Raw genomic sequence first — 24,706 nt, 5'->3', positions numbered from 1 at the left:
GGTTGCAGTGAACTATTATAGGTACAATTGGTATCTACTGTTTATATGCAGAACTTGAGAGCACAGCAGGATCTGCGTCTTTTCTGCACTTATATGGTGCAGTGAGTTTGGCACTTCATTGGAATGCAATTTCCAGTGGCTCAGTCCTTATCTGCAGCAGCACATAGCCTGCACATCAGGCAAACATCCCGTACAGGAAAAATGCCTTTGCTGCCAAATCTGATAAAAGGAAAAAAGGGAGGTTACTATTTTTAAAAACAACAACAACAACAACAACAAGACTAAAACGGAATTGGTGATAGAAATCTTTGGACCGTTTCTCAGTTTGTGCTGTCAGACAATCTGCCGTCCTTTTTTTTTTTTTTTTTTTGAGACGGAGTCTCTCTCTGTCGTCCAGGCTGGAGTGCAGTGGCCCGATCTCGGGCTCACTGCAAGCTCCACCTCCCGGGTTCATGCCATTCTCCTGCCTCAGCCTCCCAAGTAGCTGGGACTACAGGCGCCCGCCACCACACCTGGCTAAGTTTTTGTATTTTTAGTAGAGACGGAGTTTCACCGTGTTAGCCAGGATGGTCTCGATCTCCTGACCTCATGATCTGCCTGCCTTGGCCTCCCAAAGTGTTGGGATTACAGGCGTGAGCCACCGCACCCGGCCAATCTGACATACTTTTAAGCGTAGCCTACTCACCAATTCTCAGCCTGACACCAGCTATGTGGCCTCCTCTTGACACTGTGCAGGGAGCTTTGGTTGGGCAACAGATTGTGAAGGTTAAAATTCATTGTGTCTCCACCCATGAGGTCATTCCAAATGAAGATTTGGATTCCATGTCACAGTCCAAGCGCTCAGTGAGCATGCCGTCCAAGTCACTTGGGAACCTTTCCTGGTGGAGCCCATTCTGCCGTAACCACTGCAGCTGCTCACCTAGGAGTAGCCCCCCAGGGCACTCATCTGCATGGGGTGGGGCAGAGGCCCTTGTGAAGGTGTCTCCTCTGGGGTCAGGTGGTTCATACCTGAGATGTGGGGCTTGATGTTTACCATGCAAAGCAGGGCACGCCCATCAACTGCAGATGTCTACTGACGGTGTCCAGGGTGGGTATAGGAGATGGGAGGCATCATTTTGTTGTGAGATGCCTGGCTGCTATAGGTCGACAGGACTGAATTAAGGCCCATTATGATTTGGGCCAGCACCTGGCTGTTGGGTTGGGCTACCTCATGATCAGCTGGTGTCATAATTGTGGGGGAAAGAAAGATAGATCAGACTGTTACTGTGTCTATGTAGAAAAAGGAAGACATAAGAAACTCCATTTTGTTCTGTACTAAGAAAAATTCTTCTGCCTTGAGATGCTGTTAATCTGTAACCCTAGCCCCAACCCTGTGCTTGCAGAAACATGTGCTGTATTGACTCAAGGTTTAATGGATTTAGGGCTGTGCAGGATGTGCTTTGTTAAAAATGTGTTTGCAGGCAGTGTGCTTGGTAAAAGTCATCACCATTCTCCAGTCTCAAGTACCCAGGGACACAATGCACTGCGGAAGGCCGCAGGGACCTCTGCCCAAGAAAGCCTGGGTATTGTCCAAGGTTTCTCCCCACTGAGATGGCCTGAGATACAGCTTCGTGGGAAGGGAAAGACCTGACCGTCCCCCAGCCTGACACCCTTAAAGGGTCTGTGTTGAGGAGGATTAGTGAAAGAGGAAGGCTTCTTTGCAGTTGAGATAAGAGGAAGGCATCTGTCTCCTGCTCGTCCCTGGGAATGGAATGTCTCGGTGTAAAACCCGAGTGTACATTCTGTTTACTTGGATGGGAGAAAACCACCTTATGGCTGGAGGTGAGACATGCTGGCGGCAATACTGCTCTTTACTGCAATGAGGTGTTTGTGTGTAGTCAGACATAAACCTGGCCTACGTGCACATCCAGGCACAGCACCTTTCCTTAAACTTATTTATGACACAGAGACCTTTGCTCACATGTTTTCCTGCTGACCCTCTCCCCACCATTACCCTATAGTCCTGCCACGTCCCCCTCGCTGAGATGGTAGAGATAGTGATCAATAAATACTGAGGGAACTCAGAGGCCAGTGTGGGCACGGGTCCTCTGTATGTTGAGTGCCAGTCCCTTGGGCCCACTTTTCTTTCTCTATACTTTGCTTCTGTGTCTTATTTCTTTTCCCAGTCTCTCGTCTTACCTGGTGAGAAATACCCACAGGTGTGGAGGGGCAGGCCTCCTTCAATAATGTCATTATGGGGAAGAGAGTCAGAAGTCAGCAACTCCTCCAGGAGTCCCGCTACACAGTTACATGGACTCAGAGCTGGTAACTTGATTTGTGCTCCTGGAGTGTTTGCATCTGGGACAAAGGGCTCATGTTGGACTGGCCCTACGTCTATTTTTTGTAGTTTGGGCGGATTCAGACTGGTGTTTGGTGGCACAAAGGAGTAGCATGGCGTCTGCTGCATCATGGTGCCAGGTGAGGACTGGGTGGACACAGTTAATGATGTCAGTGCTCACAGAAGGTTGAGATTATTCAAACCTTTTCCATGTTTCAGGATTGCTTGTCTCAGACTGGGTGGAGTACGGGCCATCTTTGCCGCACATGGCGGGTACCCCACGGAATGCACGTCCCCATCTCCAAGATCGTCTCCTTTGGTTATAATGGGTGAAAGTCTCCCAGTAATAGTACTAGCATTCGAGCTAGTTCCAGGGCGAAATGGACTCCAGCTATCAAAGTCATCATTGCTGTGAGAGCCAGGGCTTGCAGGCCATCTGGAAAATTGGGGTCCGGGGCTGTCCCCAGGACCCCATGGCTAGGCTGCAGGGATGCTTTTTTAGTGGCATCTCGGCTTTGCTCCGAGTGCATTTGTTGCTGCTGTCCATGGATGCAGCTCTTGTCCTAAGAGATCTCCCACCCTTGCCGCCCTCTGGATCCAGCATCCACCGAGCACTTTTTCCAGTTCCTTCATTCTGCGCGCGAGTCAACTTGCTGTGTAGGGACAGATCATGGTGAAGTGAATTCCTACAACCCGCCGAGCTGTTGCTGTCGCCCTTATCCTTGCAGCAGGACACGCTCTTGACCATTCACTCGTAGATCTTGGACAGTGCGAGCCGCCTCTCCGCGGAGCTCTGGACAACGCTGGTGCTGAGGTCGGCGTGGGACAGGTTGCGCCACGCGTTGCGATGGGACGAGCTGCTCCTGCGCTGCTGCCCCGCGAGCGGCCCGGCGGAGGCGGGGTCCCGGGCGGGTGCTGCGTTAGCGCCGAGTGCAGGCCGCCCCCCTCGGGCCCTGGAAGTCCCCGCACAGCCCCCGGCGTCCGCGGAAGTCCTCGCTGTCCTGCAGGAGGCTCGGGTTGCTCATGAAGTCGGCGCTGACGGGCGGGGCTGGAGGTGGCCGCGTGGGACCCGCGGAACTCCCGCCCGGGCAGCGGCTGGAAATCCGGGTCCACCTCCGCCCCGCGGGGCGCTTCGGCCCTGGGGACCCCTCCTTTCCCCTCCTTTCCCCTCCTTTCCCCTCCTTTCCCCTCCATTCCCCTCCCCTCCCCTCCCCTCCCCTCCCCTCCCCTCCCGTGCTCCAGCCGTGGGCGAGCCAAGAAGCGGGAGAGCAAAGCACCGGGCGGAGGGGAGGGGGCGCGAGGAAGAGGCGGAGATTCGGGGGGACGAGGTCGGTTCCGCGGGAGACAGAAAGAAACTGGGAGCCAGGCGGGGGCAGGGGAAGCGCGAGCCCAGAACTGAGCCCGGCGGGGCCGTGCACGGCGAGGCTGCTCGGGGTCCGCGGTGCGGACTGGACCGCGGGCCGGAGCCCCGGGCCGGGGCGGATCCGGGCAGAGCGGGCGCCAAGCTCCAGGGGACGGGGCCGCGGACGGAAGGACGGACGGGCCGTGGCTGTCCCCGGAGTCGCGCCCTCTGCGCTGCCGCCTGTGGAGTGCGGCGCGGCGGCTGCAGGACTACGCGGCCCCGAACTGACGGGGTCTGCCCTGGTTTATTTCTTTTTATCTTTCTTTAAAGTGAGAGTGTAGGAGGCTTCCCCTCCTCTCACGCCGGCTCCCCCAAGGGGGCCAATGTGGGTGACTTTCTGAGTGGCCCCCAAAGCACATCCCCAGGCCTGCGCGTCGCGAATCTTCTCTGCCAGGGCGCTGGTGGAGCCGTTCCCCAGCCGGTGCCTGTGGCCCAGCGAATCCTGCTGGAAGACGGTGGTTCTGCGATGCCCTGTGGATTCGCCCCAACGCCTTGTTGGCTGAGGGACCCCGGGGATGTTGCATAAGGCACGAAAATATGTAAATGGAGCCCGGGGGAAAGGTAGCGTGGCCGAGCGGTCTAAGGCGCTGGATTAAGGTTCCAGTCTCCTCGGAGGCGTGGGTTCGAATCCCACCGCTGCCAGCTTGTTGTGGTTCGTCCATTTTCTTGCTCGGGATCTGGATTCCATTTGGCAGCGCACAGCTGTCCAGTGGATGGGCTTTGTGCGAAGTTCGTCGGCGCTGGTGTCCACAGCAAGTGAAGTGGGTTCAGTTCCTCCCAGGTTCCAATGGTTGAGGCAGAAAGGCAAAGGTATAAATACCCTTGATAGCCTTTTTTCCTTAACCAGGTGGAGATAGCGGTGGAGTGTTGTAGGCTAGTCCTCAGTGTAATAAATTTGAAGTAATGAGGTAAAAAATAGGAGAATGTGTTTCCGCCCGGTTTCGAACCGGGGACCTTTCGCGTGTGAGGCGAACGTGATAACCACTACACTACGGAAACCTGCATGGCGTTTCTGTGCCATCACAATGAGCCACCACACAGGGCCGTATTTTATTTCTCATCATAATTCAGAGCTTCCGCCATGCGTCCCTTTGAGCTTTGTTAATGAGCATGAGCACACAAAAAAAGGACGTTTCAGCACCTGGAAGGCTGAGGCGGGAGGACGGCTGGAGCCCAGGAGGTCGAGACTGCACTGAGCTATGATTGCAGCACTGCACTCCAGCCTGGGCGGCAGAGCAAGATCTTGTCTCGAAAGAGAGAAAAGAAAGAAACAAGAAAAGGAAGTTTTCATGTGCAATGTGGTGGCATAAGCGGACACGGGAGTCTTGAGAGAGGATGTGGTGGTAACAGTGGGCATGGGGGTTGAACAGCAGGGGCGCGCTGGCACCATTTTCAACGAGAAGAGACATTTAGAAGAAGCTGCTTGGGGAATATGAGGCCATGCGTTCGTGAGTAGAGCTGAAGCTTGTGGGTCTAGAGAAATTGGAGTGGAATGAAAGAGGAAGTAGCCTAAAACACCATTTTTATTGTTCCACTGTTTGGTAGAACTCTAGATTTTCCTAGCAGCCACTGCTGTCGGACATTTAGGTTAATTTCCTCCCATCAACAATATGCAAGCGTTATGAAGGCTACCCCCTTGGCAACATTTGGCACTTTTCATTGATTATTACTTTTTTAACTTCTAGCCATTTGTGGGTATGTAGTATTCCTTATGGTTTAAGTTTGCATTTAGCTGATGAGAAAAGATGGGCACCCTTTCATGGGTTTATGGCCCATGTGTTTATCTTACTGTGTGAAGTGTCTCTTTAAATATCTTGTCCGTTAAAAACAAGCAAAGAAAAAAACACATAAACAAACAGAAAACCCCAAGAAACAAAAAACAAATAACTGGCCTGGCTTGGTGGCTCACACCTGTAATTCCAGAACTCTGGGAAGGCGAGGTGTGTGAATTGTTTAAGCTCATGAGTTGAGACCAGTCTGGGCAACACTGGGACATCATCTCTACAGAACATCCAAAAATTAGCTGGGAGTGGTGGCGTTCACTTGTGGTTTCTGTAGGTACTCGGGAGGCTGTGGTGAGAGTATTGATTGAGCCTGAGAGGTGGAGGCTGCAGTGAGCAGAGATCTCGCTGCCTCACTCCAGCCTGGGTAACAGAGCAAGACCCGGTTCCAAGGAAAAAAAAAAAAAAAAAAAAAGACTCTCCTATTTTTTTTTATTCTGGAAACTTCTAAATTGCAGCTTGTATGTTTAAGTGTAAATTCTATTTCATATAATTTTTTTGTTATGGTATGAGGTTGGAATTAAGGTTAATTTCTTTCTCCTATGGATATCCAGTTGTTCCTGAATCCATTTGTTGCAAAGACGCTATTTCCACATTGAACTGCTTTGGTGCCTTTGGTGAAAATCAAATAACTGCATATATGTGGGCCCAAATTCTTTTGTTCATTTTTTGCTTTTCAATTAAAAATTTCAAATAGGCCAGGCATGGTGGCTCACCCCTGTAATCCTAGCGTTTTGGTAGGCTGAAGCAGGAGGATTGTTTGAGGCCAGGAGTTGGAAACCAGCCTGTGCAACACAGCAAGACCACGTCTCTACAAAAAAAAAAAAAAAAAAAAAAAAAAGTTAGCTGGGCATCAAGGCTGCAGTGAGCTGTAATCACACCAGGGCACTGCTACTGGATGCTACTGATGACAGAGTGAATCCGTCTCCAAATAAATAAACAAATAAGTAAATTAATAAATCTTTCATTAAATGAATGTGCCGTGTTTTGTTTATCCATTCATCAAAGAATGAACATTTATGTTGTTTCCAGTTTTTTTGTTTTGAGACAGATTCTCACTCTTGTCACTCAGGCTGGAGTACAGAAGTGCCATCATAGCTCACTACAATCTCCACCTCCTTGGTTCAAGTGATCCTTCCACCTCAGCCTCACAAGTAGCTGGGACCATAGGTGCACACCACCACACCTGGCTAATTTTTGTATTTTTTGTAGAGACGTGGTCCCTATGTTGCCCAGGCTGGTCTGGAACTCTTGGCCTCAAGCAGTCCACCCACCTTGGCCTCCCAAAGTGTTGGGATTACAGGCATGGGACACCTTGCCTAGCCTTTGTTTCTACTTTTTCGCTATAATGAAAAATGATACCATATATATTTTGTGTACATTTTTTATGTGAACCAATGTTTTCAACTCACTTTTATATATACCTAGGAGAGGAATTGATGGATTGTATAGTAACCCTATGTTTAACTTTTTGGTATAGCAAAGTGAAACTTAAAACTAGCAATTCCACTACCACCATTTATTTATATGACATTTCCAGAAAAGGCAGATGAAAACAGAGAGAAAGCAGATCGTTCTGTCTAGGGCTGAGGCCGAGACCCAGGGTTGGCTGCAGATGGGCATGCTGGGAATTTTTCTGGCAAAGGAACTGTCCTAAAAGTGGATGGTGGTGATGGTTGCAGAATCCTATGCAGTGACTAAAAATCACTGAGCTGTATACTTACAATGAGTGGATTTCATTGTATTGAATTATACCCCAATAAAGCTGTTATGGAATGCTAAACCATAAAAACAAACCCCCAAACACAGCAACGAGGCAGTTAGTGTTTCCCAGGGATCAGCTGAGGTGACAGTTGCATTGTGCAAAATGATTCCTGTGACCCAGAGCGTAATTAATGTTTGCATACTGCTTTAATGCAGCCTTGGAGGGCAGGTGACTTGCACCTTGAAACTTGAAGTTCTTGCTAGTGTTGCTTGTAATTAAGCTAAAGTAGTTGTATAAATAATAAAGATGTGAGTAAATTTACGGAGATGCCAAGTAAATGAAGGAGATGAGCGACCACCGCGAGACTGAAGCTGGGAGGGGCGTGATGGAAGTCATCCAATCCAAAACTGCCGGAATGGAGACCTTGCCAATGGATGGGTTTAAAAAACGAAAAGTGCATTTTACAGAAACGAAATAAGGATCCATCATAGGATCCAGTTTATGGTCAACACTCAACACTGTCACGTCCACCCAGTAATGTGCGTCTGCAGGAGGCGCCAATGTGTGCTGCTGTGTTTTGTGTGTAATGTGTGCAAAGTCCTGGTCCTTGAGCAGATGGGGGCACTGGCTTTTCCACAGCTGTCTTTTTAAATGTAGGAGAGAAAAGCTTCTGTTGACGAGCTCTCGGGGCTGCAGGAGGGTCGTGGCGTTGAATGGGCTGGCCCTCTGCAGGGGCCGCCTGGTCGGGTCAGTTCCTGCGCTGGCTGTCAAGGTGCGAGTTACACAACCCCTGGAGGTGGCAGTTCATCGTCTGTAGAATGGGGTGAGAGCAGCGCCTTTCTTACAGGTGTGTGACCAGGGTTAGAGCAATTAACACACGCACTAGCACTAGGTAAGACTGAAGAAACACTCACTGGATCTACACCTGTGCCAAGGCAGCTCAGTTCGAGGCCCAGGGCACACGGCACGAAGGAAACAAAACGGACGGATCCTGCTCCCCAGAGGGGAAGGGTGGGGGTGAGGAACAAGGGAAGACCGAGGCCACACAGGCGGACAACGGTGGACGGCACTGCGCGACAGAGGGGCCTCCGCCCAGGGAGATGCAGAAGAGGCGGCGCGAGGGCGCACGGAGCTGCAAGGGAAGGGCGGGTGCCGGGCCTGCAGGGGCCGAGCAGGAGGCTGGGGGAAGATTCATTGGAACTCGCCTTGGGCCCCACGCTTGCTCGGGATCCGGATTCCATTTGGCAGAGCGCAGCCGTCCAGTGGATGGGCTTCGTGCGAAGTTCGTAGGCGCCGCTGTCCTCAGCAAGTGAGGTGGGTTCAGTTCTTCTCAGGTGCCTCAACCGTTGAGGAAAGGCCACGGTATAAATACCCTTGATGGCCTTTTCTTCATAACCAGGTGGAGATAGTGGTGGGTGTTCCAGGCTAGTTTTCTGTGTAATAAATTTGAAGTAATGAGGTGAAAAAACATAAGATTCTGTTTCCGCCCGGTTTCGAACCGGGGACCTTTCGCGTGTTAGGCGAACGTGATAACCACTACACTACGGAAACCTACATGGGCTTCCTGACCCATCATAATGAGCCACCACACAAGGCCGCATTTTATTTCTCATGGTAACTGAGCTTCCTCCATGCGTCCCTTCCAGCTTGGCTAATGGGCATGAGCACGCGAGAAAAGGACCTGTCAGCACTTGGAAGGCTGAGACGGATGGACGGCTGGAGCCCAGGAGGTCGAGGCTGCACTGAGCTATGATTGCGCCGCTGCACTCCAGCCTGGGAGACAGAGCAAGACTCAGTCTCGAAAGAGAGAAAAGAAAGAAAAAGGGAGAGAGAGAAAGAAACAAGAAAAGGAAGTTTTCATGCCCGATGTGGTGGCGGAAGTGGGCATGGGAGTCCTGAGAGAAGGTGTGGTGGCGACCTCAGAGAGACGTGAGGCAGTCGAGCTGTCGGGTTCACAGTGGGCTTGGGGGTTGGACAGCAGGGGCGCGCTGGCAGCGTTTTCTAAGAGAAGAGACTTTCAGAAGAAGCTGCTTGGGGAATATGAGGCCATGCCTTCGTGAGTGCAGCTGGAGCCTGTGGGTCTGGAGAAATTGGAGTGGAATGAAAGAGGAAGTAGCCTACAACACCATTTTTATTGTTGCATTGTTTGGTAGAGCTCCAGATTATCGAAGCAGCCACTGCTGTTGGACATTTAGGTTATTTTCCTCCCATCAACCATGTGAAAGCGTTATGAGGCTACCTCCTTGGCAGCATTTGGTACTTTTCACTCATGACGATGATTATTGTTTAACTTCTAGCCATTCTTCTGGGTATGTAGTATTTCCTCATGGTTTAAGTTTGCATTTAGCTGATGAGGAAAGACGATAAGCACTTTTTCACGTGTATGACTCATTTTTTTAATCTTCCATTGTGAGGTGTCTCTTAAATATCTCTTCCATTAAAAACAAAGAAACAAAAAACAAAGAACCAAAAACTCCCCAGAAACCAAACACAAGGAACTGCCTTCGCGTGCCAATTTAGAATCTGGCATCTAAAAAAAAAAAAAAAAAAACAAAGAAAGAAAGGAAGAAAAACAACAACAACAACAAAAAAACACGCCAGGCACGGTAGCTCCCGCCTGTAATCCCAGCACAGTGGAAGGCGGAAGTGGGTACATTGCTTGAGCTCAGGAGTTCGAGACCAGCCTGAGCAATGTGGCAAAACCCCAGCTCTATTTATCAAAAAAAAAAAAAAAAAAAAAAAGAAAGAAAGAAAGAAAGAAAAAGGAAAACATAAAACCTAAAGGAAACCAATTTTTCATTTTGAAACAATGATAGTTACACAGAAAGTGGCAAAGAAAACTAAAGGGAGGTCTCAGGCACTGGTCTTTCCCAGTGATGACATCTTACGTAATTGTAGCACGGTAACAAAACCAGGAAAACGGCATTGGTACAATCCGCAGAGCTTACTGGGACCCCTCCAGTTATACATGGATTCGTGTGTGTGTGTGCGTGTGTGTGTGTGTTTCTCTACATAGCAATTTTATCACATGTGTAGCTCCCTGTGACTATCACCACAATCAAGATACAGAACTGTTCCATTATCACAGCCAGCACTACACTCTTAGAGCCACACACCCCTACAACTTCCCTTGTCCTCCAGTTCCTAACTCCTGACAACCACGAATCTGTTCAATGTTTCTAAAAATTTATTATGTCGAGAATGTTATACAAATGTAATAATAGAGCACGTGGTCTGTAGCAACTGGCTTTTTTCATTTAGCATAATTCCCTTGAGATCCAGTCTAATTGTATCAATACAGTAATTCATTTATTTTTATTGATGAGTAGCATTTCAAGCTATAAATATTCCACAGTTTGTTTAATCATCCACCAGTTGAAAGTTTGCACTGTTTTCAGTTTGGCTATTGTATTGCTTTTCTCTGGAATAAATGGTTGAATGCAATTGCTAGGTCATATGCTCAGTGCATTTTTAGTTTCTGAAGAAATGACCAATCTATTTTCAGAGTGGCTGTATCTTTTCACAATTCCACGAGCCTTCTATGAGATTTGGTTTCTCTGCACTCTTGCTGGCATTGATGGTATCTCATTTTTTTGAGACACCGGCAGGGCGCAGTAGAGGTGGGGAGTACGTTGACTGCCCGGGCCGGGGTAAGGGGAGGGTCTCGCTGTGCTTCCCAGGCTGCTCTTGAACTCCCGGGCTCAAGTGATCCTCCCGCCTCAGCTTCCGGGATGGCTGGGATCACAGCTTGCACAACTACGCCTGGCTGCTTTTTAATTTTAGCTGTTCCAACAGGTATATAGTGATAGCTCCCTTTCGTCTTAATTTGCATTTCCTGAATGGCTAGTGCTGTTGGACACCTTATGTACTTCTTTGGTACCTTCATTTCCCTTTCTATATAATGTCTCTTCATATTTTTGCCCATTTTCTAAATGGGTTTTTTTCTCTTTTTAGAAATTGTAATAAAATATGCACAACATAAAATTGCCATTTCAACTGTTTGAAATGTACGTGTCAATAGCATTAAGTACATTCACATTCTTATGTAATCATCACCACTAGCCTCAATGTTTTAATCATCCCATATAGAAACAGTATAGTCATTAAACAACAACTCCCTCTTCCTTCCTCACGCAGCTCCAGTAACTCCCGCTCTTCTGTCCCTATGAATCTGACCATACTATTCCTCATAAGTGGAATCACCCGATATTTGCTGTTTTGTGTCTGGCTTACTTCAGTCTGCGTAAGATTAAAGGTTCATCCATATTGTAGCATATGTCCGGACTTCATTCCTTTTTAAGGCTGAATAATAGCCCATCGTGTGTATACACTACATTTTCTTTATCCACTCAATTATTCGATGGACATTTTGGTTGTTTTCACCTTTTGGCTGTTGTGAATAATGCTGCTATGAACACTGCTGTACAAATATCTTTTCCACTCCCTGCTTTTAATTATTTTGTGTTTATACCCAGAAGTAGAATTTCTGGATCATATGGTAATTCTGTTTAAAGTTTTGAGGGCCCGTAAAACTATTTTCTACAGTGGCTGTATCATTTTACAATCCTGTCATGAACTCACAAGGGTTCCAATTTGTCCACATTCTCACCAACATTTGGTTACTTCCTGTTTTTCTGAAAATAGCCCTGTTAATGACTGTGAGGTGGTATCTTCTTGTGGTTTTGATTTGCATTTCCCTGACGATGAATGATGTTGAGCAGCTTTTCATGTGCTTATCCCCATTTCTATATCTTCTTTGAAGAACTGTCTATTCTAGTCTTTTGTCCTTTATTTTATTGTTTGTTTGTTTGTTTTGAGATGGAGTCTCGCTTTGTGACCCAGGCTGGAGTTCAGGGGTGCAATCTCGGGTCATTGCAACCTCTGCCTCCCTGGTTCAAGCAATTCTCCTGCCTCGGCCTCCCAGGTAGCTGGGACTACAGGCACGTGCCACAATGCCCAGCTAATTTTTGTACTTTTAGTAGAGACGGGGTTTCACCATATTGGCCAGCCTGGTCTCGACCTCCTGGCCTCAAGTGATCCACCCGCTTTGGCCTCCCAAAGTGCTGGGATTACAGGCATCAGCCACCGTGCACCCAGCCTTTGCCCTTTATTTTAATTGGGTTGTTAATTTTTTGTTGTTGAGTTGTAGGAGTTTTTCACATATTCTAGATATTCATCAGTTATCAGTCACATAATTTGCTAACAGTTTCTCCCATTATGTGGGTTGCCTTTTTGTTCCGTTGATAGTATGCTTTGATGTACCAGTTGTTTGAATGTTTTTTGTTTTGTTTTGTTTTTTTTTTTTAATTTTTTTTGCCATGAAGTCTCAAAGTGATCTGCCCACCTAGGCTTCCCAAAGTGCTGGGATGACAGCCGTGAGCCACCGCGCCCGGGCTGTTGAATGTTTAGTCATGAGAGGGTGTTGAATTTTGTCCAATACTTTTTCTGCGTCGATTGCATTGATGGTGTTGTTTCCTTCTTTCACTCTTTTAATATATAGGATTTTTTCCCAGTGCTGAATTTTGATTATTCTTTGTATAGCCCAGCTACAAGTCCTTTGTCAAATATGTCCTTTGCAAATATTTTCTTTTCAAGTAGTTTTTGTTTTGTGTTGTTTTTGTGTTTGGAGACATAGTCTCGCTCCATTGCCCAGGCTGGAGTGCAGTGGTGCCATCTCAGCTCACTGCAACCTCCACCACCCGCATTCAAGCAATTCTCCTGCCTCAGCCTCCCAAATAGCTGGGATTACAAGCCTGCACCACCGCACCCGGCTAATTTTTGCATATTTAATAGAGACCGGGTTTCGCCATGTTGGTCAGGCTGGTCTGAAACTCCTGACCTCAAGGGATCTGCCCACCTCAGCCTCCCAAAATGCTGGGATACAAGCGTCAGCCACGCACCGTGCTTCAAGTAGTTTTTGATAAATGTGCAAAAGCAATCCAACCGAGAAAGGATCGGGTTTTCAACAAACAGGGCTGGAGCAGCCATAGGCCAAGCTAATGAACCTTAGCCAAGCCTCACAGCTGAGACAAAAATGAACTCAAAGGAGATCGTGGGCTTTAATGTCAGATTTAAAACTATACAACTTCAAAAAGACATAGGAGATAATCTAGACCTAGAGCTGGGTGAAGAGTTCTTTGACTTGACACCAAAGAGGAAAAAAAAAAAAATGGTGAGTTGGACTTCACCAGAAACAAATACTTCTCTGTGAAGACTCTGTGAGGATTAAAAAGTGTTTTTGAAGTAAAACAAAAGATCTGGAGAATCATGGGTACTATTGCAAAAACAATGCTCTTTAGCCGTACACCTGAAGATCCTGGTGTCAGAGCTTGACCAACCTCTAGTCAGGAACACATTTCACAGCAAAAAAAAAAAAAAAAAAAAAAAAAAAAAAAAAAAAAAAAAATGGAACGGATGTACAGGGTTTCTCTCCGCTTTTTTTTTTTTTTTTTTGAGACAGGGTCTCGCTCTGTTGCCCAGTCTGGAGTGCAGTGGCGCGATCTCGGCTCACTGCAAGCCCTGCCTCCCGGGTTCACGCCATTCTCCTGCCTCAGCCTCCCAAGTAGCTGGGACTGCAGGCACCCGCCACCGCGCCCGGCTAATTTTTTTTGTTTTTAGTAGAGATGGGGTTTCACCGTGTTAGCCAGGATGGTCTGGATCTCCTGACCTCGTGATCCGCCCGCCTGGGCCTCCCAAAGTGCTGGGATTACAGGCGTGAGTCACCGCGCTTGGCCAGCCCTGGTTTATTTATTTTTATCTTTCTTTAAAGTGAGAGTGTGGAAGGCTTCCCCAGCACTCACGCCGGCTCCCCAAAGAGGGCCGATGTGGGTGACTTTCTGAGTGACCCCCCAAAGCAAATCCCGAGGCCTGCACTTCGTGAATCTTCTCCACTAGGGCGCTGGTGGAGCGGTTTCCCAGCCGGTGCCTCTGGCCCAGCGAATCCTGCTGGAAGGCGGTGGTTCTGCGATGCCCTGTGGATTCGCCCCAATGCCTTGTTGGCCCGGGGACCCTAGCGATGTTGTATAAAGAAAGGAAATAATTAAGTATAGGACCAGGAGAAAGATAGCAGGGCCGGGCGGTCTAAGGCTCTGGATTAAGGCGCCGGTGTCTTCGGAGGCGTGGGTTCGAGTTCCACCTCTGCCAGCTTGTTGTGATTTCTCCATTTTGTCCCCCCATGGGTTGCAATAGGAGGATTCATTGGAACTCGCCTTGGGCACCACGCTTGCTCAGGATCTGGATTCCATTTGGCAGAGCGCAGCCGTTCAGTGGACCGGCTTTGCGAAGTTCGTTGGCGCCGCTGTCCTCAGCAAGCGAGGTGGGTTCAGTTCTTCCCAGGTGCCTCAACCGTTGAGGAAAGGCAACGTTATAAATACCCTTGATGGCCTTTTCTCCATAACCAGGTGGGGATTGTGGTGGGGTGTTCCAGGCTAGTTTTCTGTGTAATAAATTTGAAGTAATGAGATGAAAAACATAAGATTCTGTTTCCGCCCGGTTTCGAACCGGGGACCTTTCGCGTGTTAGGCGAACGTGATAACCACTACACTACGGAAACCTACACGAGCTTCCTGGCCCATCACAATGAGCCACCACACAAGGCCGCATTTTATTTCTCATGGTAACTCTGAGCTTCCTCCATGCGTCCCTTCCAGCTTGGCTAATGGGCATGAGCACACGAGAAAAGGACCTGTCAGCACTTGGAAGGCTGAGACGGATGGACGGCTGGAGCCCAGGAGGTCGAGGCTGCACTGAGCTGTGATTGCGCCGCTGCACTCCAGCCTGGGAGACAGAGCAATATTCAGTCTCGAAAGAGAGAAAAGAAAGAAAAAGGGAGAGAGAGAAAGAAACAAGAAAAGGAAGTTTTCATGCCCGATGTGGTGGCAGAAGTGGGCATGGGAGTCCTGAGAGAAGGTGTGGTGGCGACCTCAGAGAGACGTGAGGCAGTCGAGCTGTCTGTCGGGTTCACAGTGGGCTTGGGGGTTGGGCAGCAGGGGCGCGCTGGCAGCGTTTTCTAAGAGAAGAGACTTTCAGAAGAAGCTGCTTGGGGAATATGAGGCCATGCCTTCGTGAGTGCAGCTGGAGCCTGTGGGTCTGGAGAAATTGGAGTGGAATGAAAGAGGAAGTAGCCTACAACACCATTTTTATTGTTGCATTGTTTGGTAGAGCTCCAGATTATCGAAGCAGCCACTGCTGTTGGACATTTAGGTTATTTTCCTCCCATCAACCATGTGAAAGCGTTATGAGGCTACCTCCTTGGCAGCATTTGGTACTTTTCACTCATGACGATGATTATTGTTTAACTTCTAGCCATTCTTCTGGGTATGTAGTATTTCCTCATGGTTTAAGTTTGCATTTAGCTGATGAGGAAAGACGATAAGCACTTTTTCACGTGTATGACTCATTTTTAATCTTCCATTGTGAGGTGTCTCTTAAATATCTCTTCCATTAAAAACAAAGAAACAAAAAACAAACAACCAAAAACAATCCCCAAAAACAAAAAACAGAGGAACTGGCCTCGCGTGGTGGCTCACACCTGTAATCACAGCACTTTAGGAGGCCGAGGCAGATGGGTTATTTGAGCCGATGAGTTCAAGGCCAGTCTGGGCAATATATTGGGATACCATCTCTACAGAAAATCCCAAAATTACCCAGGAGTGGTGGCGCACACCTGCAGTTTCTGTAGTTACTCGGGAGGCTAAGGTGGGAGTATGGGTTGAGCCTGGGAGTTTGAGGCTGGAGTAAGCAGAGATGTCACTGGCAGCAGCCAGGACAACAGAGCGAGACCCTGTTCCAAACACATACACACACACACACACACACACCCAAAACACTCTCCTATTTTTTTTTTCTTCTTCATCTGGAAACTTTTAAATTTTAGCGTGCATGTTTAAGTGTAAATTCTATTTCATACTAATTTTTTGTTATAGTGTGAGTTTGGGATCAAGGTTAATTTCTTTCCCCTGTGGATATTCAATTGTTCCTGAACCAATTGTCGCAAAGACATTATTTCCTCAACGAACTGCTTTGGTGCCTTTGGTGAAAATCAAATAACTGTGTATATGTGGACCCCAATATTTTTGTTCATTTTTGTTTTTCAGTTAAAAATTTCAAATAGGCCAGGCATGGTCGCTCACCCCTGTAATCCCAGGACTTTGCTAGGTTGAGGCAGGAGGACTGCTTAAGGCCAGGAGTTGGACACCAACCTGTGCAACATAGCAAGATCACATCTCTACAAAAAAAAAAAAAAAGAAGAAAAAGAAAAAAAGTTAGGTGGACATAGTACTGGGTGCTTGTAGTCTCACCTACTTGGGAGGCTGAGGCAGGAGGATTGCTTGGGCCTGGGAGTCCAAGGCTGCAGTGAGCTGTAATCACACCACTGCACTGCTACCTGGATGACAGAGTGAATCCCTGTCTCTCAATAAATAAATAAATAAATAAATTTTTGCATCATGTGAATATTCCATTTTTTCTATCCATTGATAAATGGGTAATCATTTATGTTTTTTTCCACTACTTTTTATTTTATTTTATTTTATTTTATCTTATTTTATTTCGAGATGGAGTCTTGCTCTGTCACCAGGCTGGAGTGCAGTGGTGCAATCTTGACTCACTGCAATCTCTGCCTCCCGGGTTCAAACGATTCCCCTGCCTCAGCCTCCGGAGTAGCTGGAACTACAGGCATACACCACCACACCCAACTCATTTTTGTTTTTTGGTAGAGACAGTGTTTCACCATGTTGGCCAGGATTTCTCCACCTCCTGACCTTGTGATCCGCCTGCCTCAGCCTCTGAAAGTGCTGGGATTACAGGCGTGAGCCACTGTGCCCGGTCTATTTATTTATTTATTTATTTTAAGACAGGTTCTCACTCTGTCACCCAGGCTGGAGAACAGTGGTGGCATCACAGCTCACTGCAACCTCTGCCTCCTTGTTTCAAGTGATCCTCTCACCTCAGCCTCACAAGTAGCTGGGACCATAGGCGCACACCACCAGATGTGGCTACTTTTTGTATTTTTTGTAGAGACAGGGTCACTATGTTGCCCAGGCTGGTCTGAAACTTGGCCTCCAGCAACTCACCCGCTTTGGCTCCCTAAAGTGCTGGGATTACAGGTGTGAGCCACCTTGCCCACCCTTCTTTCCACTTTTTTGCTATGATGAATAATGATCCTATGAACATTTTGTGTACAATTTTTTACATGAACACATGTTTTCAACTCTTTTTCGTATATACCTAAGAGTGGAATTGATGGATAGTATAGTAACCCTATGTTTAACTCTTTGGTATAGAAAGTGAAACTTGCAACTGCAATTTCACCACTACCGTTTATTTATATGACATTTCCAGAAAAGGCAGATGAAAACAGAGAGAAAGCAGATCGCTCTGTCTAGGGCTGAGGCCGAAACCCGGAGTTGGCTGCAGATGGGCATGCTGGGAATTTTTCTGGCAAAGGAACTGTCCTAAAAGTGGATGGTGGTGATGGTTGCAGAACCTATGCAGTGACTAAAAATCACTGAGCTGTATACTTACAATGAGTGGATTTTATTGTATTGAATTGTGCCCCAATAAAGCTGTTATGGAATGCTAAACCATAAAAACAAACCCCCAAACACAGCAACGAGGCAGTTAGTGTTTCCCAGGGATCAGCTGAGTGACAGTTATAGTGTGCAAAGTGATCCCTGTGGCCCAGAGCATAATAATGTTCACATAAGGCAGCCTTGGAGGGCGTTATGTTCACATAAGGCAGCCTTGGAGGGCAGGTGACTTGCACCTTGAAACTTGAAGTTCTTGCTAGTGTTGCTTGTAATTAAGCTAAAGTAGTTGTATAAATAATAAAGATGTGAGTAAATTTACGGAGATGCCAAGTAAATGAAGGAGGTGAGCAACCACCGCGAGACTGAAGCTGGGAGGGGCGTGATGGAAGTCATCCAATCCAAAACTGCCAGAATGGAGACCTTGCCAGTGGATGGGTTTAAAAAACGAAAAGTGCATTTTACAGAAACAAAATGAGGATCCGTCATAGGATCCAGTTTATGGTCAACACGGGCACGTCCACCCAATAGTGTGTGTCCGCCGGAGGCGCCAATGTGTGCTGCTGTGTTTTGTGTGTGACGTGTAAAGTCCTGGTCCTTGAGCAGATGGGGGCACTGGCTTTTCCACAGCTGTCTTTTTAAATCTAGGAGAGAAAAGCTTCTGTTGACGAGCGCTCGGGGCTGCAGGAGGGTCGTGGTGTTGAGTGTGCTGGTCTTCTGCAGGGTGCGCCTGGTCGGGTCAGCTCCTGCGCTGGCTGTCAAGGTGCGAGTTACACAAGCCCTGGAGGTGGCAGTTCCTCGTCTGTAAAATGCGGTGAGAGCAGCGCCTTTCTTACAGGTGTGTGACCAGGGTTAGAGCAATTAACACACGCACTAGTACTAGGTAAGACTGAAGAAACACTCACTGAATCTACAGCTGTGCCAAGGCTGCTCAGGTCCAGGCCCAGGGGACACAGCACGAAGGAAACAAAACGGACGGATCCTGCTCCCCAGAGGGGAAGGGTGGGAGTGAGGAACAACGGAAGACCGAGGCCACACAGGCGGACAACGGTGGACGGCACTGCGCGTTGGAGAGGGGCCTCCGCCCAGGGAGATGCAGAAGAGGCGGCGCGAGGGCGCTCGGAGCTGCAAGGGAAGGGCGGGTGCGGGGCCTGCAGGGGCCGAGCAGGAGGCTGGGGCGAGGCCCGTACGTACTCCCAGCAGCGTCAGGAAGGAGACAACCCTGGATAATGGGCCCGTTTTCCGCAGCCTCGGCTTCTGGTTTGTGTTCGGGAAAAGCCCGCGCTCAGCCCCATCTCAGCGACTCCCAGGAGCGAGCGCAGTTCGCGCTGCACCCGCTCCTCCTCCTCCTCGGCTCCCGCCTTTGGAGCAGCGGCATCTCCGCGACTTCCCGGTGTCCGCGCTTCCTTCCAGGTCTTGTCAACGGGAAAGCGTCTAACAGCGGTTCAAGGAACCGCCTCTGGGCTGCGTCGGAGCGGGGAACATCCCTTGGGAACGGCAGCGCGTCCTCTGGTCGCGCCCAGGAACTTCCCGATCCTGCGAGTCCGCTCGCGGGTGTCTCCCAGGTCGACGCCGGCCCAGTTCACTCGCAGCTCGCCCGGGTAGAGGACCTGGAGCCTCTGCGGCTGACCCGAAGCCAGGGGTCCCCTGCACCTTCTCGAAACGGCTGCAGGGAGACCTGCCAGGCGCGCCTGGGAGTCGGGCAGCGCCGCAGTCCCTCTCGCTGAACGCGATCTGCCCCTGTCTGCTGGACCTCTCCTGGGCCAGGGGTCGGCGCGGTACTGTCCCCGCGGCAGCCCTCAGCCAGTTCCAGGCGCCACCTCCCTGGATGGGCCCGCTATTGGGGAGGGCCATCCCCTCTCAGAGTTGGTCTCAGCACGGAAGAGAGCCTGCGTGCTCATTGTTTTCCCAAACCCATCTGTATGCTACACTGTGTCCTGGATAGGGTGAGGCTGGAGCTCAGAGAGAGACAGAAGGTGCTGAAGGAGTTGAGTGGGGGTGGCGTGGTGTCTTTCCTCTGGGGGCTCACGCAGGTTTTCTGGAGAAGGCGGTGTCTGAGCAGATGGGGCTTCAGAGCGAGCTCTCTGTGAGCTATAAGCTTGTGTGGGCAGCAGCCAGCCAGGCAGCCCATCATCACCTGTATCTGGGAGGTCGCGCTGGGCTTGGGTTTCCTTGAGGTTTCACCCTGGGCATGGGCCTGGGAGTGCCAGGGCCGTCTGTGAAAACGTCTGTTGGAGTTTCCTAGGGCTGCCAGAACAAAATAGCACAGCCTGGGACTTCAACAATACGTGTTAATTTTCTCCCAGGTCCAAGGTCAAGCCCCTGGCAGGCTCGGTTTCTTCCGAGGCTTCTCTTTTTGGTTTGCAGGTGGACGCTGCTGGCTGTTTCCACACCTGGTTGGTTTGTTTTTTGAGACAGAGTCTCACTCTGTCTCCCAGGCTGGAGTGCAGTGGTGCAATCTCACCTCACTGCAACCTTTGTGTCTTTTTGGGTCCAAATTTCCTCTTCTTATAAAGGACACCAGTCAAATTAGTTTGGGGCCTACCCTAGTGACCTCAGTTTAGTGTAATCGCCTCTTTAAAGGCCGTATGTCCAGATACTGTCCTATTTTGAGGTCCTAGAGTTCGGATCTCTAAGATATGAATTATTTTAGGGGGAGGGGTGGGACCCCGTGGAGCCCTAGCAAGATTTTTCAGGCCTCAAGTCTCCAGCTGAGCAGCAAGGCAGAGTCCAAACTGCAAAGGGAGACTCTGGGTGGGGGGGGGGTGGGGGTTCAAAAATGGGATCTTCCTGTGTCACCTTAGGCTAGAAGTGAAAGGAAGTGATCTTTTGCTGGTTGTTTCAGCATCCATAAGGAGAGACTGGGTTGGCGCTGCCTTTGCCGCTTTGGAAAGCCATTTGGATTCATTTCCAGCGTTATACATTTCTGGAAGCGACGCATACCCAGGCCCTGGGCACAGTTTGGGGACCCACTGTGTGACCACAGGCCAGCCACTCCCATCTCTGAGCCTGTTTTCACATCAGCAAGATAAGAGGATGAATGAGATGATCACTAAGGTTCCTGCTGGCTCTAAACTCTCAGCTTTCCTGTCACTGAGTTTCATCCTGTTTCTAAGATCTCTGCTGAATATCCTGCCCTTCAGCAGAGTGAGTGAAGGCGAAGATAAAGAGCCAGTTTTCTGGGATGTCCTTCAGTACAGGTGGAGAAGGTGGCCCATGTGACAGAGATGGGGCACTCACCCCCAAACGCCTCCCAGCATCCTCCGGGTGTGGCTCTTCTTCCTATCTCTTTGACCCCCTAGAGCCTTGGGCCTGGGCCACAGTGGGAGCTCACAGCTGTCTGTCATCAGAGTCACTCCACCGCTGGCTCAGCTGCTCTGGGCTGGGGCAAAGCTGGCCACTGTCTCAGAAGGACCCGCATGGTGTCCCAGAAGACAGGGAGGGCCTTGGGTAGACTGGGCCCTGCTTACTCCTCTCAGGACAGAGTCTGAGTAAGTTGGCCAGAAAAGCCATTGTCATCATTTGAGCTGGCCCTCAAAGACAGGAGCTTAAGGAGCAAAAGTGCAGATTGGTATAAACTGTCCCAGTGTCCTGGAGGGGGCCTCTGAGGTCACTTGGACAAACGCCCACAGTGTCTTCTGGGGAAACCAGGAGTTGAAGGCTGTGCTGCCTGTGGGCCTCCCCCTCTGCTCTAGTCTCTGTGGAGAGGAGTGGGTGAGGAGGTTCCTAATCTAGGTCCTATCTGGAACCTCTTTCCTCCTGATCACCTGACTCTAGGTCCTGAGTTTAAGACACCAGTTTTCCCACCCAGGCATAGGCTAATCAAACTCCTGCATTCATTTCTGCTCAGGATTGGCCTGCACAGGCCGTTCTTTAGCCTTTAAACTTATTCACGTCATTAAGTTCATTTATCTGTTCCCTGCTCTGCCCACACTCAGACATCCCCACCATGTCTGCTGTGTGAGCAGGGCTGTGCTTGCCAGGGCACCTGGGTCTGTGAGGATGCAGGTGCCTCTAGACCATCAATCTCGGCCTCATCTCCTTTTTTCCCACTGGAGTCTCTTGGCTCATCCACATGGCTGCCCACCCCCATTGACGATGCACATCCTGGCCCCCACGCCCATTGACGATGCAGGTCCTGGTCCCACCCCCATTGACGACGCACGCCCTGCTCCCCACGCCCATTGACGATGCACGCCCTGCCCCCCACCCCCACTGACGATGCACATCCTGGCCCCCACGCCCATTGACGATGCAGGTCCTGCCCCCCACTCCCATTGACGACGCACGCCCTGCCCCCCCACCCCCATTGACGATGCACGCCCTGCCCCCCACCCCCATTGACGATGCAGGTCCTGGTCCCACCCCCATTGACGACGCACGCCCTGCCCCCCACGCCCATTGACGATGCTGGTCCTGGTCCCACGCCCACTGACGATGCACGCCCTGCCCCCCACGCCCATTGACGACGCACGCCCTGCCCCCCACGCCCATTGACGATGCACGCCCTTCCCCCCACGCCCATTGACGATGCACGCCCTGCCCCCCACCCCCATTGACGATGCAGGTCCTGGTCCCACCCCCATTGACGACGCACGCCCTGCCCCCCACGCCCATTGACGACGCACGCCCTGCCCCCCACGCCCATTGACGACGCACGCCCTGCCCCCACGCCCATTGACGATGCAGGTCCTGGTCCCACGCCCACTGACGATGCACGCCCTGCCCCCCACGCCCATTGACGACGCACGCCCTACCCCCCACGCCCATTGACGACGCACGCCCTGCCCCCCACGCCCATTGACGATGCAGGTCCTGGTCCCACCCCCATTGACGATGCACGTCCTGGTCCCACGCCCACTGACTATGCACGCCCTGCCCCCCACGCCCATTGACGATGCACGCCCTGCCCCCCACCCCCATTGACGATGCACGCCCTGCCCCCCACCCCCATTGACGATGCACGCCCTGCCCCCCACCCCCATTGACGATGCACGTCCTGGTCCCCACCCCCATTGACGATGCACGTTCTGGTCCCACCCCCATTGACGACGCTCGCCCTGCCCCCCACCCCCATTGACGATGCAGGTCCTGGTCCCACCCCCATTGACGACGCACGCCCTGCCTCTCACCCCCATTGACGATGCACGGCCTGCCCCCACGCCCATTGACGATGCACGCCCTGCCCCCACGCCCATTGACGATGCACGCCCTGCCCCCCACGCCCATTGACGATGCACGTCCTGGTCCCACCCCCATTGACGATGCAGGCCCTGCCCCCCACCCCATTGACGATGCACGTCCTGGTCCCACCCCCATTGACGATGCACGTCCTGGTCCCACCCCCATTGACGATGCACGCCCTGCCCCCCACCCCCATTGACGATGCACGCCCTGGTCCCCCTCCGTGTGGGGGTTTCTTGGGGACGTCCCACCTGGGACCTTGCTGGGTCCAGAAGTCACAGCTTGTGCCCCCTTTTTGGTTATCTGCCTCCGGCTGCCTCTCTCACACATTTAGAACCCGCTGCCTGGCGGCCCCCTCTTCCCTCACCCGACCCACCCCTTCCTCCTCCTCCTTCTGGAGCGGCCTCCCCAGCCCTGCACCTAGTATGGGTTTGGGAAAAGCCCCTGCATCCTTCTGAGCTCAGGGCCTGCCATAGGACAAAGCCTTGGTCCAGCCGCGATGCCGCCCCCTGCTCCCTGCAGTTCTGTGCTGGAGGGGCTGTGAGCGTGCGCTACCATGGCCAGGGTGCCATCATTTCACTCAGCCATGTGTGGAGGGTGGGTGTCACCCTTGGGTGCCAGCTCAGGACCACACAGACGGAGGACCTTGGGACAGGGACTCTGGGAGCACGGTTGCCTTCTCCAGGGAGGCCCAGACTGTCTGCCCAGGTCCTCATGGAAGTCCCAGCCCTGCGGACATCTGACAGTAACCACGGTGGGTCTTCGGGAGACAGGCCGACCGCCCAGCACCCCAGAAACTCGGGCCTGGGTGTGGCTGTGGGTTAGAGGGGAGGGCCTCGTCCACGGGGACATCAGGCCTCGGGCACTTCCTCGCTGCAGCCCCTGCCCTGCAGCGCCACCTGGCGGGCGCCTGGATGTGGTTTCTGAGGTCCCCACAATTGCGGGCCATCCTCTGCCCAACAGGTGTTTCCCACCACATCCCCACGAGCCCCTTCCCCGCACGTCTGCAACGCCGTCCTCGGCGGGGCCTCTGCTGATCCTCTCCGCAGTGGGAGCTCCTACGCGGTCCTCCTGGGCCGGCCTGCGCTGCCGCCACGCACCTCTCTTTACTGTCGCCAGCCCCCTGCAGTCCATGCTGTTATTATCCCCATGTGACAGGTCAGGACGCCCAGGCACGGAGAGGCTGGCAGCCTTGCCAAGGGCAGCAGGTCAGAGGCTGGAGTGCTCTGCACCCCACTCCCCTCTCTCCTCCACCGGCACTGGATTTGTCTGTATGGCCACATCCCCGGCTATTTCAGACCAGTACGATGGCACAGGTTACTTAAAAACAGACCAAACAGCCGCTTCCGTCCCGGGCTGATTGGGATCGTGGCTCTCTGCTGCCCTCCAGTGGCCGTTGTTTTCCTGGGTAGGGACGGATGCTGACCTCATTGACAGCAGCAGATATTCCTCCGGGGTGTTGGAGGGTCAGACTCTGGGGCACAATGTGATCAGGACAGATCCGAGGCTTTCTGTTTTGGAGATGCCAGCTTAGGTTTCATATATTACACAAACACACACGCAGTCTTTCCAAAGGCAGCTGCAAAACAGTTTTTAAATTTAATATTTTTTATTATATGTTTTATTTATTTATAGAGGCGAGGGTCTCGCTCTGTTGCCCAGGCTGGTCTCGAACTCCTGGGCTCAAGTGATCTGCCCGCCTCGGCCTCCCAAAGTGCTGAGATTACAGGCGTGAGCCCCCTCCCAGGTGAAAGTTAAAAAGTTTTAATTTTTAGAGACAAGGTCTCTCTG

The 24,706-nt window shown here is 50.9% G+C and overlaps 4 non-coding genes and 1 pseudogene across 4 annotated transcripts; 1 reads left to right on the top strand and 4 right to left on the bottom strand.

Moving 5' to 3' along the window:
- Nucleotides 1–681: 681 nt before the first annotated feature.
- Nucleotides 682–4,740, bottom strand: LOC100437006 (forkhead box protein O1-like; annotated as a pseudogene).
- TRNAL-AAG (transfer RNA leucine (anticodon AAG)) lies at nucleotides 4,280–4,361 on the top strand. Its single transcript has one exon. It is a non-coding gene; the product is annotated as a tRNA-Leu (tRNA).
- On the bottom strand, nucleotides 4,646–4,718 carry TRNAV-CAC (transfer RNA valine (anticodon CAC)). The gene has a single exon. It is a non-coding gene; the product is annotated as a tRNA-Val (tRNA).
- Nucleotides 4,741–8,683: 3,943 nt separating the features above from the next.
- On the bottom strand, nucleotides 8,684–8,756 carry TRNAV-AAC (transfer RNA valine (anticodon AAC)). Its single transcript has one exon. It is a non-coding gene; the product is annotated as a tRNA-Val (tRNA).
- A 5,928-nt stretch (nucleotides 8,757–14,684) lies between these two features.
- Nucleotides 14,685–14,757, bottom strand: TRNAV-AAC (transfer RNA valine (anticodon AAC)). Its single transcript has one exon. It is a non-coding gene; the product is annotated as a tRNA-Val (tRNA).
- Between the last annotated feature and the right edge of the window lie 9,949 nt (nucleotides 14,758–24,706).

The sequence above is a fragment of the Pongo abelii genome, chromosome 4 (genome assembly GCF_028885655.2).
Source record: "Pongo abelii isolate AG06213 chromosome 4, NHGRI_mPonAbe1-v2.0_pri, whole genome shotgun sequence".
In the NCBI taxonomy this organism is placed as follows: domain Eukaryota; kingdom Metazoa; phylum Chordata; class Mammalia; order Primates; family Hominidae; genus Pongo; species Pongo abelii.
The sequence above is the reverse complement of the archived record's forward strand: the minus strand, read 5'-3'. Positions and strand labels throughout refer to the sequence as shown.